This window comes from Schistocerca serialis, chromosome 4 (genome assembly GCF_023864345.2).
Source record: "Schistocerca serialis cubense isolate TAMUIC-IGC-003099 chromosome 4, iqSchSeri2.2, whole genome shotgun sequence".
NCBI lineage: Eukaryota > Metazoa > Arthropoda > Insecta > Orthoptera > Acrididae > Schistocerca > Schistocerca serialis.
In genome coordinates, this window is record NC_064641.1 from 508,781,484 (window position 1) to 508,789,672 (window position 8,189).

At 49.3% G+C, this 8,189-nt stretch overlaps 1 non-coding gene across 1 annotated transcript; it reads right to left on the reverse strand.

Annotated features, from left to right (window-relative positions):
* Window positions 1–316: 316 nt before the first annotated feature.
* On the reverse strand, window positions 317–393 carry Trnas-cga (transfer RNA serine (anticodon CGA)). Its single transcript has one exon. It is a non-coding gene; the product is annotated as a tRNA-Ser (tRNA).
* Between the last annotated feature and the right edge of the window lie 7,796 nt (window positions 394–8,189).

The window sequence follows — 8,189 nt, forward strand, 5'->3', positions numbered from 1 at the left end:
GGTGCAGTAAACAGGGCAGTGTTGTTGAAAACCGACTGGCGCCATCCAAAACCGGCGCCGAGGCAACTGTGGTGAATCATTAGCCATACATGACATGGTGAACGACAGCTGCGGAAATGTGTACCGTCGAACGGACGTGCAGCTGTTGAGCACCTGATCGTCCAGATGAACTAAGGGGCTACCATCAGCGTCTCCTCTATGAGTCCAGCGAACATTGCAGCGTCTGGGCCTCTGCAGCAGGCGCCTTGTACATACACACATGCTGACTAATGTTCATCGACAACAAGCACTGGAACTTCCTGGCAGATTGAAACTGTGTGCCGGGCCGAGACTCGAACTCGGGACCTTTGCCTTTCGCGGGCAAGTGCTCTACCAACTGAGCTACCCAAGGACGACTCACGCCCCGTCCTCACAGCTTTACTTCTGCCAGTTCCTCGTCTCCTACCTTCCAGCCTCCACAGAAGCTCTCCTGCGAACCTTGCAGAACTAGCACTCCTGAAAGAAAGGAAATTGCGGAGACATGGCTTAATCTGCCAGGAAGTTTCATATCAGTGCACACTCCGCTGCAGAGTGAAAATCTCATTCTGGAAACATACCGCAGGCTGTGGCTAAGCCATGTCTCCGCAATATCCTTTCTTTCAGGAGTGCTAGTTCTGCAAGGTTCGCAGGAGAGCTTCTGTAAAGGTTGGAAGGTAGGAGACGAGGAACTGGCAGAAGTAAAGCTGTGAGGACGGGGCGTGAGTCGTGCTTGGGTAGCTCAGTCGGTAGAGCACTTGACCGCGAAAGGCAAAGGTCCCGAGTTCGAGTCTCGGCCCGGCACACAAGTTTTAATCTGCCAGGAAGTTTCATATCAGCGCACACTCCGCTGCAGAGCGAAAATCTCATTCTGGAAACAAGCACTGGAATTTGCACGGCAATACCGCAACTGGACGTCCACTGAGTGGCGACAGGTGGCCTTTTCAGGTGACACATTGCCGTTGGCGTGTTTGCCGTGAAACCTCTGGAAGCAAACACGCTGCTACAGTCGTCGGAAGGGTCTATGCCGGAGGAGGGAGCGCCGTGGTCTGGGGAACGTTTTCGGGGCATTCACAGGGTGAACCCGTCGTTCTGGAAGGCACCATGTATCAGCACAAATATGCATCTATCCTTGGGGACCATGTCCACCCGTAAATGTAGTCTCTTTTTCCTCGGCGTGATGGCATACCCCAGCAGCACAATGAGTGCCGCACAGCTCGCAGTGTACATGTATTGTTCGAAGAGCACCGGGGTGAGTTTACCGCACTGCCCTGGCCACAGATCCTCAACCGACAAAAGGAAGGGCAGATGGCCTCGGCAATGGAGTCGGCATGACTCCACATCCACGCCAGTACCTTCCACAACCTCAGTGACTCTCTTCATGCGCGTCTCGCAGCGTCCGTGTTGCAAAAGGTGGTTATTCATGCTTTTGAGAGGTGATTACGTTAATGTGACTGAAAAGTGCAACAAGGGGAGTTGTCACAACGTCAAAAATTTTAAGACTACTCCACCATGTTAGTTACCCCGAACATTAGCTTCTGGAACAAGTGTTTTCTTTAATAATGCCATATTGTATCTTTTACTGGTGTACTAATTTTGTATCCTGCCTGGAAGGCGGCACGTGGATCTGCTACTCTCAACTAAATGTGTAGGGCGAATGTAGGAAGTGAGTAGGAGCAGGTGAGGTAAGACTCTCGGTACAGCTTTTTACGTGAAAGTACATTTAATTATTAGTCAATGAACTGAAGAGACCGTAGGTGCAAAACCGTATTCCCGTCGTAAGTAGTACATAGTCTCAATAGCAAGCTGAGGATGAAGCGATGTTTCCAGGCCGTCTGCTCTTGATGAAATGGGAAGAATCTGGAGCGGAGCTCGTAGAGCTCTCCCGCTCCGGCTACAGTGCGCTGTCGTCGGTGTCTCATAGTGCCAACTTATGAAACTATGCCGTGGCATCGTTGCTGTCGTTACCACAACTAATAGTTCTGATTGTAGTCTAAACTGTAAAGGAATAACACTTCAACCGTAACTGGACTCGTTCAAGCGGTATTTTCTTTTATATACACTCCTGGAAATGGAAAAAAGAACACATTGACACCGGTGTGTCAGACCCACCATACTTGCTCCGGACACTACGAGAGGGCTGTACAAGCAATGATCACACGCACGGCACAGCGGACACACCAGGAACCGCGGTGTTGACCGTCGAATGGCGCTAGCTGTGCAGCATTTGTGCACCGCCGCCGTCAGTGTCAGCCAGTTTGCCGTGGCATACGGAGCGCCATCGCAGTCTTTAACACTGGTAGCATGCCGCGACAGCGTGGACGTGAACCGTATGTGCAGTTGACGGACTTTGAGCGAGGGCGTATAGTGGGCATGCGGGATGCCAGGTGGACGTACCGCCGAATTGCTCAACACGTGGGGCGTGAGGTCTCCACAGTACATCGATGTTGTCGCCAGTGGTCGGCGGAAGGTGCACGTGCCCGTCGACCTGGGACCGGACCGCAGCGACGCACGGATGCACGCCAAGACCGTAGGATCCTACGCAATGCCGTAGGGGACCGCACCGCCACTTCCCAGCAAATTAGGGACACTGTTGCTCCTGGGGTATCGGCGAGGACCATTCGCAACCGTCTACATGAAGCTGGGCTACGGTCCCGCACACCGTTAGGCCGTCTTCCGCTCACGCCCCAACATCGTGCAGCCCGCCTCCAGTGGTGTCGCGACAGGCGTGAATGGAGGGACGAATGGAGACGTGTCGTCTTCAGCGATGAGAGTCTCTTCTGCCTTGGTGCCAATGATGGTCGTATGCGTATTTGGCGCCGTGCAGGTGAGCGCCACAATCAGGACTGCATACGACCGAGGCACACAGGGCCAACACCCGACATCATGGTGTGGGGAGCGATCTCCTACACTGGCCGTACACCACTGGTGATCGTCGAGGGGACACTGAATAGTGCACGGTACATCCAAACCGTCATCGAACCCATCGTTCTACCATTCCTATACCGGCAAGGGAACTTGCTGTTCCAACAGGACAATGCACGTCCGCATGTATCCCGTGCCACCCAACGTGCTCTAGAAGGTGTAAGTCAACTACCCTGGCCAGCAAGATCTCCGGATCTGTCCCCCATTGAGCATGTTTGGGACTGGATGAAGCGTCGTCTCACGCGTTCTGCACGTCCAGCACGAACGCTGGTCCAACTGAGGCGCCAGGTGGAAATGGCATGGCAAGCCGTTCCACAGGACTACATCCAGCATCTCTACGATCGTCTCCATGGGAGAATAGCAGCCTGCATTGCTGCGAAAGGTGGATATACACTGTACTAGTGCCGACATTGTGCATGCTCTGTTGCCTGTGTCTATGTGCCTGTGGTTCTGTCAGTGTGATCATGTGATGTATCTGACCCCAGGAATGTGTCAATAAAGTTTCCTCTTCCTGGGACAATGAATTCACGGTGTTCTTATTTCAATTTCCAGTAGTGTATTTGAATTTTGGTTGCGCTGTTTACTTTTACCGTAACGGTTTTATTTCTGTTATTTAACTGTAGGTTTTCTAGCATTCAAACTCGAAATGCTCCATTAGTGAAAGTTGTGAGAAGGAAAGACTGGAAACGTCCAAATATAAAAAAATGTGTTCTTCACATTTTCGGGAATTTTATGACTTCCTTTGCACGCTGTGCGGCACTTTAGTGGATATAGGAGCGAGAAACAGATGCTATCCATAAACAGAGAATTCAGATATTAACTGATTCTGCACTTAATATCAAATAATAAAAATAATACATAGCTTTGTTGCTAAAGTTGTAGCGCTATATTTGAATGCAGAAATACAAACACAAGAGATTATAAATTTGTCACTCTTCGATATAATGTCTATTCACAAGATGTCGAGCCCCGGCTAGTTTGAATGTCTGTAAATGTTAATCAACTGGTAAACTCGAACTAAATGGGGCTCAGTGCACAGATGTTCGAACGTAAATACACCAACCGCCAGAGCTGCGGGGAGGGGATGTCTGCATCTCATTGGTGGAGGCGTAATCGTTTGTGCCAGCGTATTCGAAAGTGCGGCCGATCGGATCGCGGCCGATAACGCAGGCAACAGGACGTAGACCGAACATCAGTTTCGTCAGCTCGCATTAAGGAACGTGCAGGATTACGAAAACAGCCGTTTCATGTCACCAACGTCACTTCTTGGTTTTTCGGAACGAATAAAAAACCAAGAGATACATTAACAAGGAGAAATGCGGCATGTTACTGGACCAAAGCCGGCCGCTGTGGACAAGCGGTTCTGGGCGCTTCAGTCTGGAACCGCGCAACTGCTACGGTCGCAGATTCGAATCCTGCCTCGGGCATGGATGTGTGTGATGTCCTTAGGTTAGTTAGTTTTAAGTAGTTATAAGTTCTTTGGGACTGATGACCTCAGATGTTAAGTCCCATAGTGCTCAGAACCATTTGAACCATTTGAAATGGACCAAAATATATACATTAAAGAACAGAAAAACGTGTGAATTTACCTTCCTGACGCGTGTAATTCACGAAAGCACAGCAAAATTTTCCATTTAAAACAAACGTTGCGTGCACACGACAGAATGGTTCAAATGGCTCTGAGCACTATGGGACTCAACATCTTAGGTCATAAGTCCCCTAGAACTTAGAACTACTTAAATCTAACTAACCTAAGGACATCACACACACCCATGCCCGAGGCAGGATTCGAACCTGCGACCGTAGCAGTCCCGCGGTTCCGGACTGCAGCGCCAGAACCGCACGGCCACTGCGGACGGCCACACGACAGAAATTAAGAACAAGAATCAATCGTAACAGTATTCTGCTAATGTTTTGGGACATCTGACAAGGAAAGTACAGCTTATCTGTACCCCATCTTCCCTTATTATACCTTTTTGTTTCGACGGTTAATTTTTACCTTTGACAAGCGTTATTTCTGCCGAACTCGTATGAACTTCTACGACGAGTCTTTTTCGCTATGTTTATATAACACCCCAACATTCGACCCTCAGTGCGTAATACAAGAGCTATTCAGAAAGTAAGATCCGATTGGCCTCGGCATGGAAATCGCTGTGAAAATAAAAAATATTTCATTAGCAACAGTTTGCTACACTTTCTAGCTAATTCTCTAGATTTTCGCAGCACCGACTTAGATGTCTGCAGTATCGTTGTGCCAACTTTCCAATAACGTCATCATAGAAGACAGCCGTCTGTGCTTTCCGTCAATTCTCTACAGTTCATTGTCTGTGCCAAAATACATTGAAGAGCCAAAGAAACCGATACACCTGCCTAATATCGTGTAGGACACCCACGAGCACGCAGAAGTACCGCAACACGACGTAGCATGCACTAATCAATGTCTGAAGTAGTGCTGGAGGGAAATGTCATCATGGAACCTACAGGGCTGTCCATAAATCCGTAAGAGTACGAGGGTGTGGAGATCTCTTTTGAACAGCTCATTGCAAGGCATTCCAGATATGCTCAATAATGTTCGTGACTGGGGAGTTTGGTAGTCACCTGAAGTGTTTAAACTCAGAAGAGTGTTCCTGGAGCCACTCTGTAGCAATTTTGGACGTTCGGGTTTTGCATTGTTCTGCTGGAATTGCCAAGTCCGTCGGAATGGACATGAATGGATGCACGTGATCATACAGGATGCTTACGTACGTGTCACCTGCCAGAGTTGTAGACGTATCAAGGGTTCCATATCATTCCAACTGCACACGCCCCACACCATTTGCAGAACCTCCAGCAGCTTGAACAGTCCCCTGCTGACATGCAGGGTCCATGGATTCATGGGATTGTATACGTACCCGTACACGTCCATCCTCTCGGTACAATTTGGAACGAGAGTCGCCCGACCAGGCAACATGTTCCCAGTCATCAACAGTCCAATGTCGGTGATGACGGGCCCAGGCGAGACGTAAAGCTTTGTGTCGTGCAGTCATCAAGGGTACACGAGTGGGCCTTCGGCTCCGAAAGCCCATATCGATGATGTTTCGTTGAATGGTTCGCACGCTGACACTTGTTGATGGCCCAGCATTGAAATCTGCAGCAATTTGCGGAACGGTTGCACTGCTGTCACGTTGAACGTTTCTCGTTGGTCCCTTTCTTGAAGAATCTTTTTCTGGTCTCAGCGATGTCGGAGATTTCGTGATATTCACGGTACACTCGCGAAATGGTCGTACTACGGGAAAATCCCCACTTCATCGCTACCTCGGGATGATGTCTCCCACCGCTCGTGCGCCAACTGTAACACAACGTTAATACTCACTTAAATCTTGATATCCTGCCATTGTGGCAGCAGTAACCGATGTAACAACTGCAACAGACACTTGCTGTCTTGCATAGGCGTTGCCGACAGCAGTACCGTATTCCGTCCGTTTATATATTTCTGTATATGAATACGCATGTCTATCCCAGTTTATTTGGCGGTTCAGTGTATTATCTTCATAGCCAGCGGTTCATGTAAGGCACTCATATTTTGCGGAAGACACTATTTCAGGTGACACGATCGACGGGCATATTAGAGACACTGCCCAAGACATCTGTGTAGAGCAGCATCGGATTTTCACTGTGTTTCCAATCCGTGCACGATCCGACCTTACTCTTCGAATATCCCTCGTATTCAGCATATCCTGGAGCACCTATGAAGCTTAATCCCCGGAGGATTTACCTGCAACCAAAACTGAAAACTGTCATGTTTTCTTATTTAATAAGTAGCTTCACCTCGCGCATCATCGTTGCTAAGACGTGTGAGGGACGAAAGTGATATATTTTTCGTGTAGTTAGTGAGATATCATTAAACTGGTGAAAGAGGAATGGAAAAATGAAAAAGTCAAGGTCGATTTCTGACAGCCGTCTGATACGTGCTTCTCGCTCACTGTCGTTTTGTACGTCGCTCTTCATCGCAGGCACCGACTGCCGACAACAAAACGGGTGCATCGTGACATATGCAGCCGCCAGCCAGCGCCGGAGATTTACAGGCGTCAGAACAAGGATTCATCGTTGGCGGAAAGACACTGGGAGAGGGGCACAATGTTGCGCAGCTGCGGATAAGATCTCCGCGGCGCGGCATTGAGGTCGCAACAGCCAGCAGCCGACCGCCCCCCCTGTCCGGCCGCTCATAGCGCACTGCGGCCGCAAGGACGCCTCAAATGTTATTTCATTCGCATGGCCGGCCCGGCGGCGCGCGTGAAGACGATCCGGGCAGAGCGGCTCGGAGCACCTGCGCAGTTGGCGTTGCGCAAAGCGGCCACTCGCGGACGACCATCCGTCACAGGGCGCCCTTGGGCGCTCGGCGGAGGCGGCCCGCGCGTGCCGGCCGCAGGAAATATGCCCGCCCGGCTACTTCGAGGCTGCTCCGCACTTCATTTCCGTCACGGCTGTCCCTGCACAGTATTTGCAAACTGCTGCATTTGTATAGCGCTTGCTACCGCCAAGCGGAACTTCGGCCGTGTAATTCGGCGGCGCATATGACTCAAATTTTCAGTAACTACAGTGGAGAAGAAATAAAAACTTTGAAGTTCGCCGATGACATTGTAATTCTGTCAGAGACAGCAAAGAACTTGGAAGAGCAGTTGAACGGAATGGTCAGTGTCTTGAAAGGAGGATATAAGATGAACATCAACAAAAGCAAAAGCAGGATAATGGAATGTAGTCGAATTAAGTCGGATGATGCTGAGGGAATTAGGTTAGGAAATGAGACACTTAAAGTAATAAAGGAGTTTTGCTATTTGGGGAGCAAAATAACTGATGATGGTCGAAGTAGAGAGGATATAAAATGCAGACTGGCAATGGCAAGGCAAGCGTTTCTGAAGAAGAAAAATTTGGTACCATCTAGTATAGATTTAAAAGTCAGGAAGTTGTTTCTGAAAGTATTAGTATGGAGTGTAGCCATGTATGGAAGTGAAACGTGGACGATAAATAGTTTAGACAAGAAGAGAATAGAAGCTTTCGAAATGTGGTGCTACAGAAGAATGCCGAAGATTAGATGGTTAGATCACATAACTAATGAGGAGGTGAAACTTCCTGGCAGATTAAAACTGTGTGCCGGACCGAGACTCGAACTCGGGACCTTTACCTTTCGCGGGCAAGTGCTCTACCAACTGAGCTACCCAAGCACGACTCACAGCCCGTCCTCACAGCTTTACTTCTGCCAGTACCTCGTC